At 34.2% G+C, this 12,955-nt stretch overlaps 1 long non-coding RNA gene across 1 annotated transcript in view; it reads left to right on the plus strand.

Annotated features, from left to right (window-relative positions):
• Window positions 1-11,211, plus strand: part of LOC132422157 (uncharacterized) — a 164,533-nt gene extending 153,322 nt beyond the window's left edge. The window contains exon 3 of the long non-coding RNA XR_009518818.1: window positions 11,093-11,211. This is a non-coding gene — a long non-coding RNA (uncharacterized lncRNA). The remainder of the gene's footprint in view (window positions 1-11,092) is intronic.
• Window positions 11,212-12,955: the final 1,744 nt, after the last annotated feature.

The following is a 12,955-nucleotide window of genomic DNA, read 5'->3' on the forward strand; positions in this document are numbered from 1 at the left end:
TTCTGTTTTTATATACTAATCTTTAGATTTCTTTATATAACCATTCCTCTCATAGAAGGTCCATTCTTGTATTGATGAAATTGTGTTTCTGACATGAGGACCATAACTTGAATTATAGTACCATGATAAAATCACCAGGGCAAATGTGTCTTGAATGAGAGCCTTTCATCACCTCCTGCTTCTCAATACAAAACTAATATGCACTGCCCTCTTGCCTTCCTCTAATTAACCTCTCACCACATTCAGGGAAGACATGTCTTGGTAAATCTAAGTATATATAGGAGCTCTTATAAGGGAAAAATTACTTCCCCTGAAGGTGATTCATGTAAACTATGTTTGCAGGCTTTTCTACTTAAATGTTATTTGGAAACAGATTTACTACAGCTGCTTCAATAATTTCTCCCAATTCAGTTATATTTATAGTTGGATATATAACATATAAGCTGTATGTATAGGCTCTATAAGCAATATACGCCAGCCTTACTCCTAGAGTGATCATTAGAGTCTTTAAGAAAATAACCAAGATTTTGGCTAGTAAGCTACAACTTATTTGTACAATTTCAATTTATTTGCAATCAGAATTTGACAGGGTGTCTGAAAATACTAGGCAAGTTTTCAAAAATCACAGCCAAATTCTATGATAGTAAATTGTATTGCCAGAAGAACTGATATACCTAATATATGATAGATCTATGTCCTAATATACCTTTGCCATTTATGAAATAGTCTATAAAATCATTTTTCCATGAAGTAAAAATATCTATTATTGAGGAGCATAAGCGTCTGCTAAATGATTAACAACCAGCTTGGGAAAAGGGAAAGGTAAGAAAAAAAGAGATCCAATTTGCAACATTTGACAATTTTTATTGGGCAAATACTCCTATTCCAGCTGAATCCAAGCAACTAACATGTCATCAGTGAATGTGGAGTTAGGAAGAGATGTGCACAAAATGCTCTCATGAACCAGAGGCATTTGCCTCCAACACACAAGTGAATAAGATAATTTTAAAATGGAATTGAATTATTTTTTATCAGGAAAAATATAAATGATCCAAGCTTAACGTGCCATAGAGAGGTTATAAAGATGAAAATATGAGGATTTTAGATTTATTTAAATTGAATTTTAAATAAATGATTTTGCTTGGAAGTAATATAGTAGAATATTTTGCCCTGGTTCATTCATTTTACTGCTGAAGAAAGCAATTTCCAAGGTATATAGAGATTTGCCTCAGTTGTAGGACTGGTTAGTTGACAAAGCTTGAACTATGACTAATTTTCCACATTCCAACTGTGGAAAAAATGGACCAGAAAAAATGAATAAAGGTTCAGTAGATCAAGTTTTAAAAGGTTTTTAAAAATATGTTATTCTGAGTTCTAAATTCAATGACCTCTTTCTTTTAGGACTAATGCCTGTACTTTTTGGTAGAATAAAAAAAAAGGTTCAATAAATTATAAGTAAAGTGAAAAGTTCTGGTTCCATGTAATGTGAAGTAAACACGTTTCATTGTGTCTTCCACTGAATTCAGCTATAAAATCTGAACAGAATGCATGGAAGAGTTATTTGAGAAGTAAGTAGTAGCAAGTACATTGGGGAATAAAACCAGAACTCAAAATATTACTAAAACAGTAGTAAGTTTGCCATTTTCCCCTGCTGGTATACACTGACTTGGACTTAGTGAAGCTTGAAACCTGGAAATGGGCGTGGACCCTGACCAAGTGCACTCAAGGATAAGCCTTCTAGTTCTGGCTTGAAAAAAAAGAGTCTCTTAACATTCAGAGAGAATAGGAGGAATCCTCAAGGGTTTACTTCTCTCTCTCCTCTTATATCTCAACACCCAAACAAGAATATGGTGTAGCAGTAGCAGCAGCAGTGAAAATAGGCAGCTGCAGTACCTAGAAGTCTAAGATAGGGAAACTTCCTCTGATCGAAGGACCATGGTTCCAAGAGGATAAAGCAAATCTCTATTGTTCCTAGTTTTTGTTTTCCTTTCTCTGTCCTCTCGTCTCTTGAATCACAGGTACAGATGTGGGAATTTCATGGCAACTGCAGGTAAATAAAGGCCCAGACTCGTGCCAAAGCATGTAAAAAAGAAGCCCTAGAGTACCACAAAGTATGGAGGGGATTACAGAGAAATACAGACTTTGGAAAGCAACCCCATAGTTGTTTATGAACTCCCGAGCTCACCTCTAAGATGTGTTTGTATGAACCTGATCTGAACAGGATGAGCAGACACTGGAAACTGAACCGTGAGATAGACCACTGCCAAGATCCCAGACTAGACAGTAGGTAGGGCACAGATGAGACAGCTCTGAATAGCCCTTCAAAGATTTGAAAACAACGCTTACATTGAAGCCATGACCCACAGAACTTAACAGCCTTAACCAACTTAGATTTTCTGTCAGAACAACAAAAATGCCAACAATGTGCTCTATAGGATTTAAGTTAAGATAGTCTCATAATATTCAAAATGAGCAGACAATTTAAATTTTCTTAGCATAAAGAGAATCAGAAAAATGTCAACTCATGTGAGGAAAAAACCACCAATGGATATCAAATTTGAGACAACAGATATTACATTTATTTCAGAAAAACTTTAAAGCAGCACTTTGCAAAAATATTCCAACAAATAAGGACATACACCCTTGAAATGAATGGAAAAATAAAAATTCTCAGCAAAGCAATCAATGAAATAAATAATGGAAAAAGTATTGATAAATCAAATGGAAATTATCTACTTTTAAATCCTAAATAGAAAATAGCCAATCTGACCAAAAATGAACAGTATATCAAGTTCCTTTGAGAGATTACCCCTCATAGAAGTTGAGAAAGATTTCAATAGAAAAATACAAAAAGGTTGAGCAAAAGAAAGGCTAGAAAATCCTCAATTTGGCAAAATACATAAATGTATAGATTCAAGAAGTTCAGTGAACCTCAAACAGTATATACATGTTAGTTTGCCACCTCAGGAACTTCCTGGGTGGTCTGAAAGTGACACCTGTACATGGAGGGAAATGAGAGACCAAAGAGAGAGGCAGACCCCTCCAGAGTGGAAGGTGGCAGGTAATAAGCAAGGGAGCTTACAAAAGAGGCTTGTCTTGGGTGCCACAAGATGGAGTAGATCTCCACACCTGCTGGCCAAAATCTTAAAAGTTTATATGGAGGCCTTAAAGGGGTACAGGTCACATACACAGTCCAGATAGTCTCAACAACATACTACTCTCTCTAGGTTGTATTCTTGAAACTGGCTCCTACTGTGGAAACGGTGGGCAAAAGGTACATTTCAAAGACAGGGGTGGGGTGAGGAGCCTCTGACCAGGTGGTCATGTCGCCTCCATGACCTCCTCCGACAATATGCAAAGAAACTGATAATGAGATACATCATAATCAACTGCTGAAAATTAAAGACAAAGAAAAAATACTGAAAACAGCTGGAGAAACATGACAAACTAGTTACAAGGCAACAATTCAAATGACAGTATATTTCTCTTCCAAGACTACAGAGGTGAGAAGGAAGTAGCACAACCTGATTAAACACCTGAAATAAACTGTTAACCCAGAAGTCTATATGCAAGGAAAATATCCTTTAAGAAATAAGCTGAAATAAATATATTCTCAGATGAAAGAAAATTAAGAGAATCCTTTGCAAGAAAACCTTATTTTTGCTTTTTTAAATTGCTATACAAAGTTCTTCAGTCAGGAATATGATTGTATCAAATGAGAAAATAGACTATAGATCAAAGAAAACTATCAAAATAGGAGGGATATTACATCATAAAAAAGAAGTCAGTTCACTAAAAATATGCACACCTGACAAAGGTACCTCAAAATACTGAAGAAAATATGGACTTTTTAAAATTGAAGTATAATTTACAAAATTATATTAATTTTCAGGTGTAGAGCATAGTGACTCAATATTTTTATACTCCATTATAAAAATACTACAAGATAATGGCTATAATTCCCTATGCTATACAATATATATTTGTTGCTTATGTATTCTATACATAGCAGTTCGTATCTCTTAGTCCCCTACCTCTAATTTACCACTCCCCACTTCCCTCTTCCCTTTGGTAACCACTAGTTTGCTTTCAATATCTGTGAGTTTGATTCTGTTTTGCATATACAATCATTCATATTACTTTTTAGATTCCGTATATAAGTGATATCATACAGTACTTTTTTTTCTCTGACTTAATTCACTAAGCATAATATTCACTAAGTCCATCCATATTGCTACAAGTGGCAGTATTTCATTTTTATGGCTGAGTAATATTCTGTTGTATATACATGCCACATCTTCTTTACCTACTCATCTGTTGATGGGCATTTGTGTTGCCTCTATATCTTGACTATTTTAAATAGTTCTCCTATGAACATTGGGGTGCATGTATCTTCTTGAATTAGTGTTTTCATTTTTTCTGGATATATACCCAGGAGTGAAATTGCTGGATCAGATGGTAGTTCTATTTTTACTTTTCTGAGGAACCTCCATACTGTTTAACATAGACGTTGCACCAATTTAGCAAATACGGACTTAATAGAAAGGAGGGATAAATCCACCATGTTAATTGAGACTTCAACACTCTTCTTGCAGTAACTGACAGAATTACTAGAGAAAAAATGAACAGTATAGAAGAACTGACAACATGGTAAGCCACCCGGATCTAATCGACATTTGTAGAGAATCTCACCCAACAGCAGAAAATATATATTTTTTCTAGTGTACATAGAACATTCAGTAAAATAGACCATATCTTGAGTCAATATAAAGGTAAAAGTAAACATAAAGAGATTGGGGGAAGCATGCTGATTTTAAGTACGCATTTTCCTTACAGCTATCAATTTCTCTTCTCCCTTTCCACCTCCTGTCATGCAATTATATTCATTTTATTTTTCAAGAGTTATGTGTATTTAACATTTTTTTTTAATAATAGCTGTTTGGCTCTAACTTATGTGATCATTATAAGTTGTCTATTTGTTTTATTTACCACAGCTTCTCCATTTCTGGTTATTTATTTGGTTTTATTTTATTGTTGACTGAAATCCAGTCAAGGCCTTTCTTCAAGGTCAAGGCCTTTCTTCAAGAATTTATCACCTTTTTTTTTTGGAATTGTTTCATCTTTGTCTCATCACTACTATTTTAATAGTTGATAACAGTTTGGCTGATTATAATATTTGGGTCAAAATCTTTCTGAAAAATTTGCAATTTTTAGCTCCATTGTTATATATTTATGCTATTTATGTGGAAGACACCATCCTGTTTGCTTTCATACAAGGCATTTGCTTTTTATACCTATTTTCTCATGAATCACTTTTTTAGCCTTTAATTTAATAGCAAAATATACTAGACAATATCTAGTATTAGCTCTTGCCATGGTAATAGCTTATAATCACCCACATGAGACAGTGACATACAATGATAAGCATTGTTCAGATGTCTGAGTTTTGGCTGTGGCAACTGCTTCAGATTGCTGATTGCTGGTCAGCTGGGAGGATCTGCTTTGTGCATCCCATTTTGGGATGCAGCTAACGGGGCAGTGTGTATTGGTCATGAATTTCTAAAGGCAGTGATTAAAGGCTTACAAAGGGCATGCAGAATCTCTCAAATCACTCAGAGCCTAGGTTCTGAACAGACCCATTGCATGTCTACCCATATTGCTTCAGCCAAAGCAGTTACTTGGCCAAGACAAATATCAGTGGAGCAGGAAGTGGTTCTCTAATATAGGTAGCAGGGAAGGGAATGATTTGCTGAATAATAATCTGATCTACTATATGTATCTCAATGTTGATTTTTCAACATCAATTTTTCTTATTATACAGTGTGCATTTTTAAATCTACAGATTTTTTTCACAGAAATATCATTTCTGTAACTATCATCTTGTATCTAATTTCTTAAATCTCAACCACTCCCTGCCTTTAGGATTGAAAGCTGAAAAGTTTGTTCATGGCAGTATTTTGATTGTTATCTGAGTTAATTCAGTCACTTGGAGGTCATCACGTATTTTTTGAATGTGTACTGATGATTTTTCTTTATCAATTTGTTGATATTACCTGAGTCATCCTTTTTACCTTATATACTTCTTTATTCATTTAACACATATGTTTTAAGTACTTACTATGTGCCAGGTATCCTTATGGATACAATGGTAAAAATGATAAAATCATGAATATCATGTACAGTTTAGTTTGGGTACTAAGCAAATGAACAAAATAATGTCATTGATGACTGAAGGCTCCAAATAAAAAGTGACTTTAGGGATTAAACTCCAAATCATCACCTGTTCGTTAAGCTCACTCTCTCTCTCTTCTGCATATATATACATATACAGACATATATACATATATATATTCTCTGCATATATACATGTTCTCTACATACATACAAATACATATCTATTCTCTACAGACTTTTTTGGTGATAACATTTAAGTTCTACTCTCGTAGCAAATTCCAATTATACAATACAGTGTTATCAACTATAGTCACCATGTTATACAGTTTGTACCCTTTCACCAACCTCTCCCTATCCACTCCCTGCAGCCCCTGGAAACCACTTTTCTACCTCATGGCTGAATAACATTCAAATATATATATATATATATATATATATATATATATATATAAATTTATATTTATATATTTATATATATAATGGAATATATATATTTATATATATAATGGAATATACATATATATTCCATTTAATATATATATGTATATAATCTCACATCTTCTTTATCCATTCATCTGTTAATGAACACAGATAATTAGGTTGTTTCCACCTCTTGGCTATTATGAATAATGCTACAATGAACACAGGAGCACACAGATACCTCTTTGATATCCTGTTTTCATTTCCTTTAGATACCCAGAAATGGGATGCTGGATCATATGGTAGTTCTATTGTTAATTTCCTAAGGAGACTCCATACTGTTTTCCACAGTGGTTGCACCAATTCACATTCCCACCAAGAGTGCACAAGCGTTCCCTTTCTTCGCACCCTCCCCAACATTGTTATCTCTTGTCTTTTGGATGACAGCCATTCAAAGCGGTGTGAGGTGATACCTCCTTGTGGTTTTGATTTGCATTTCTCTGATAATTAGTAATGTTGAGCACCTTTTGATTGCCCTGTTGGACATGTGCATGTCTTCTTTGGAAAAATGTCTATTCACTTCCTCTGCCTATTTTTTAATAATATATTCTTACTACAGCTCTCTTCACTAGCAAAAGGAAAGGGCCTGTTCCTTGTTTTAGCTTACGATTTTTAACATTCTATTTCTTCATCATTTGTATGTTATACATTCCGTTTTTCTTCTTTCCCTTTTTATCTTTTTTGGGGGGGCATTTTGCCGTATGCTTTATTTTTTAACAGGTCTATGGAGGTATAGTTGACATACAACAAACTGCGTATATTTAAACTATACAATTTGTAGGGTTTTATATATGAAAATACCTGTGAAACAATTACTGCAATCAAGATGTGAACATATTCATAATTTTTAAAGTTTTACCCCTTTGTAATTTTTTATGCTGCTGTTATCCCTACTCTTTACCAAGTCTGCAGACAAAAACCAATCTTCTTTCAGTCACCATGACTGGCATTTTATAGAATTTATATTAATGGAATCATACTGTATGTACTCTTTTTTTTTTTGGTCCTTTTGCCTATAGATATTTGACTTTCTAGGAATTAAACATTCTCTATTCTCAGCGAATATAACATTTTTATTTTTAGATTCAGACAAAATCATGTTATATCATTTCTCTGTCAGTAGCATCCCACAGTCCACAAAAGAAGAGATCAATTCCTTGCCCCAAGAATTTTTTTTTTCCTTTATAATCTGGCATTGACCTGTTGTTTGGTTTCATTTATATGCCTCTGTCCTCCATCTCTACTTACTTTACATAAACCTACTAACTCTATATTAATTAATCTGTTCTTTTCTTCTTTTTCTTACTATCCTTGAGCTGCCTTTCCTTTCTTTTTCTGCCTGTTAAACTCAGTGTTCACATTTGCTATAATATCTATCTCTAAACTCACTTTGTAGGTACTTTAGTCAATATACTTTAAAAACAAGACACACATAATTTTATTCTACTTATAATTTTTTTTTTTTTGCGGTACGCAGGCCTCTCACTGTTGTGGCCTCTCCCGTTGCGGAGCACAGGCTCCGGATGCGCAGGCCCAGTGGCCATGGCTCACGGGCCCAGCCGCTCCGCGGCATGTGGGATCTTCCCGGACCGCGGCACAAACCCGCGTCCCCTGCATCGGCAGGCGGACTCTCAACCACTGCGCCACCAGGGAAGCCCTACCTATAAATTTTGATTTATCAATTCCATTACTAAATGATTAACTTATTAAGAGTAGATGTTGTTTATTTATGATGTATTTCCAGGTGACCAGTATAGGGCCTAGAACAGGTGATTCTCCGTAAGTGTATACTGAATGAATAAGTGAAGGAAGAAACATAAATGTAAAGATAAATCTTTTTGCTCTTTCTACATCAGATATGTGGGCATTGGCAACAGCACAGCAATGAAATTTCTGCATCAGGCCATTTCTGTGATGGATGAGGTTCACAGTGTCATACGTGAAACTCAGCTGCCATCCTCTTAATGCCACTTTCACAATGCTTTTTTAAAAACAACTTTATGTGATATAATTTACATACCATATAATTCACCCATTTAAGACATACAGTTCAATGGCTTTTAGCATTGATATATTCAGAGTTGTGCAACCATCACCAAAGTCAATTTTATAACTTTTTTATCACCACAAAGAAAAGCCTTGTACAATTTAGATGCCATTTCCATACTCTTCTATCCCCTCTCAACCCTAAGCAACAACTAATCTACTTTTTATCTCTATAAATTTACCTATTCTGTACATTTCATGTAAATGGTAACTTAAATATGTGCTCTTTTGTGATTGGCTTCTTTCACTTAGCATAATGTTTTCAAGGCTCATCCATTTTGTAGTATGTATCAGTACTTCATTCTTTTTATGACCAATATTCCATGGAAAATGGATATAGTACTTTATCCATTCATCAGTTGATGGATATTTCTGCCTTTTGGCTATTGTGAATGATGCTGTGATAAACATTCCTATATAAGATTTCATTTCTCTTGAGTATATACCTAAGAGTATAACTGTTTGGGTCATATGGTAATGCTATATTTAACTATTTGTGAAACTGCCAGACCATCTTTCAAAGTGACTGAAACCATTTTATTTCCTATCTGTAATATACAAAATCTCCATTTCTCCACATCCTTGCCAATACTTATTATCTGATTTTTTATTCCAGCCATGCTAGTTGGTATGAAGCGAATGGTTTAAACTTTGAGGGAATCTTTAGGGAAGTTAGAGTTACTATAGGAAATTGGTGCATTAGGACTTAAGAAGAAAAATTTATAATTAGTCTTTTGCAACAACCTAGCTCTAATCCTGATATGAGAATAATTCCAGATGTTACATTTGGCCAAAAATCTGAACTCAGTTTTAGAAACCTATGTCCTTGAAGGCAAGTCATCCCTTTTAAGAAGCAGCTTTTTCATTTGAACTTTAGCACAATCTGAGAGCATATATTTGTTATTTGTGGCTTCATAACACTTTGAGAATTAAGGTAATTCCCCAGATTCTGTATCCTATTTTTCCATTGCAAAGGCCAGAAAACCTACAATCCCAGACTCTACTATATCTAAGGTGCAGGTTCATGACCTTGGTTTCATAAGTCACATGCAGCTGAAGAATTGAATTGGAATCAGTCAGTGTGATAATGAAGATTTGATTCTTTAGGGACTTTAGTAGCAGAAATGCTAGCGCCCAGATGCAGGTGTCATTGGTGTTAAATGGTGTGTTTGGGCATTGTTCCTACCCTCTAGCCCTCCCCAAGAATCTGTGAGCAACCTAACATATTTTAATAATCTACCCAGAATGGATTTTGTTATTTGTATTCCCGACTGATATTGTTCTAAAGTACTTTTCCAATTTACTTCAAGTTATATATAAACCAATAAAAGATACAAATATACACATATATAAAGTCCTTTCTTATTACCATTACATTCCCTTTCTATAATTTTAAAATGATAACATTAGAGAAATATTAAAATGAATTTAAGTACAGCAAAAAGTCAAGTTTATTTTAAATTTAATTCCAAGGGCATAATATTAAAAATTCTTATTTTATTTCTACCAGCACATGAAATTCATATTACAGTGTTTTCAACAGTTAGTCTACTGTATATGCTTTTATGTATCTTTTATTATGTTTGGAGTATGGCTTTCTAGCAAGTAAAAATTATATTTATTACAAATCTGTTTACACATTTTTGTTTTTGCATTCACTTCTCTTTAGACCTTTAGGGAGACTTTTTGCTATAATTTTGTACAAAATGATTTGCTTTTTTTTTTTTTATGTTCTTTTCCTTGATGCCTGCATTAAAAAGAGGATCTGTGGCCATATAACCAGTTAATACAGATATCAAAAGGCCATGCCACTATGCTAATAAGACTTTATCTTGGCTGTGCGCAAATACATTTTCAGGAAACTTTTCCTGTATAAACTAGTTCCATAAATTATAGCTTACCTTGGAAATCACACAGTGAGGTAAAGAGATATCAAATTTTGATTCTGCTGGTTAACAGAGTGAACTAGAATGAATAAAATAATACTTTATGTTTTTAAAACTGAATATTTAAAATAATGTTAACATTTTCTAAGTAAAAATATGAAGTTTTAATTTATATTTCATTTTTTTTGTACCTCCCTCCAATTCTACTTTTTACTTTTTTAAGTCTTTACTATATATACATGATATACAATTCTAGGTGTGTTTCAACCAATAGTGTCAAGTAAAATAAATGATAACTCTGTCTCAATTTTTTCTATAGAAAAATCTAATATCTGTCTATCTACCTACCTACCTCCTACCTACCTACCTCTTTATTTATTTTGTGAAATTTGAGGTTTCCTTGTCCAGTAAACTGTCATCATGTTGAGAGCTGTGGGAACTTCAAAAGGAAACAGATCTCTCTAGATTTCAGAAAATTAAAGAATGCTACTTTTTTTTTTTTTCAGGTTGCTTGGAACATAGAGTCTAGGTTGTTTTGGGCTAGAGCATCACCACAGTGATTTGTGAAGTATTCCTCCTCCAGAGTTTTGGGGCTTTGAGAGAACCCAACAGTCTTGAAAACCAAATGGCCAATAAAACCTCTGCACAATGAATATATGTAAGTCTTGTTTCAGGAAATTTTAAAAATATATGACATTTTTTGGGGCTTCCCTGGTGGCGCAGTGGTTGAGAATCTGCCTGCTAATCCTGGGGACATGGGTTCGAGCCCTGGTCTGGGAAGATCCCACATGCCACGGAGCAACTAGGCCCGTGAGCCACAACTACTGAGCCTGCGCGTCTGGAGCCTGTGCTCCTCAACAAGAGAGGCCATGATAGTGAGAGGCCCGCACATGCGATGAAGACTGGCCCCCACCTGCCACAACAAGAGAAAGCCCTCACACAGAAACAAAGACCCAACACAGCCAAAAATAAATAAATAAATAAATAAATAAATAAATAAATAAATATATATATATATATATATATATATATATATATATGACATTTTCATATATTATATTTTGGGGAGCATTTGTTAGGACCACTTTTTATACTTGTGTAGTGCCAAGGAGTTTGCCATACTTTATCTGGCTGAGGGGATTTTGTTCTAAACAAATAAACTATTTATGTATTCAAAATAATCTAACAGGCACCTGCCCTGTCCTAGCCAATGTGTGGTGCTAGTGACTGAGTGTGATGAAGCCGACATAGCCCAGACCTTGATGGTGCTCATATTCCAATATGACAACAAACAGAAAAATAAAGCAATTTTAGACAGTGATGCATAATATGGAGAAAATAAAACACAGTAATTGAATAGAGAGTGACCTTAGATGGTTGGCCAGGGAAAGTCTCATGCTTTAGGATGTATATTTAAGGTGGGTTGTGAATTATTAGATGGGACCAATTATGAAAATATCAAGAAACCGAGTGTTCTCAGCAAAGAAAAAGACAAAACCAAAGATCCAGGGAAGGGACATGTTTGCTGATTTCAGATAGAAAGACATATGATTGAAATGCAGTGATTAAAATGTTCAGGGGTATATTAGAGGTATAGCAGGACAAAGTGACATATTTTATACATAAATTTTATATTATATACATTACATATATATGTATTTTAAAGATGTGTGTGTGTGTGTGTGTATATATATATATATATATATATTTTTTTTTTAATTGGAAGAGTATTTCTTCCTTGAAAGGCTGAATAAAAGGCTCTGTCCTTGCAAACTGCTGATTGGGCATGGAATGGATATCTGGCCCAAAGTCATCAAACAGCAATCTAATACTTATGCTGGTGAATATCCTCTGCTAAGCAAACTAATCAGTCCTTCTGTTTTGAAGAGTTTTGTATAAAACATGCAGGGATAGAGTGCAGTTAATGGCAAGATGAGAAGCTGAACAACACAAATAGAGAATGCAGGAGAAGCCATTATGGTGCAATGAAGTACGTACTAGACTAGCAAATAATGTGTAGCTACTGTATCCTAAATGATCATACAGTTTCTTAATAGAATGACAGTCTCTATGAGATCTGACTGAGCTGAAGCTGAGAATGCACTATTTAATGAATTGCTCATGTATTCTTTTAATACCATATCATTAGTGTATCTGCACATAGTGTTCAGTTCCTTATATTCTGACAGAATTTTCATAATACATATGCTATTTCATTCTCCTGGAAAATCATATGATGAGATAAATGTTAAAAGGTCTTAATAGTAAAAATCCAAAGGTCACACATTTAGTAAGTAGAAAATGTGGGATTAGAATTAAACCATATCTGACACTAGAGTTAATATTCTAGAATGAACAGACATTTAGAC

This window comes from Delphinus delphis, chromosome 3 (assembly GCF_949987515.2).
Source record: "Delphinus delphis chromosome 3, mDelDel1.2, whole genome shotgun sequence".
Classification (NCBI taxonomy): Eukaryota; Metazoa; Chordata; class Mammalia; order Artiodactyla; family Delphinidae; genus Delphinus; species Delphinus delphis.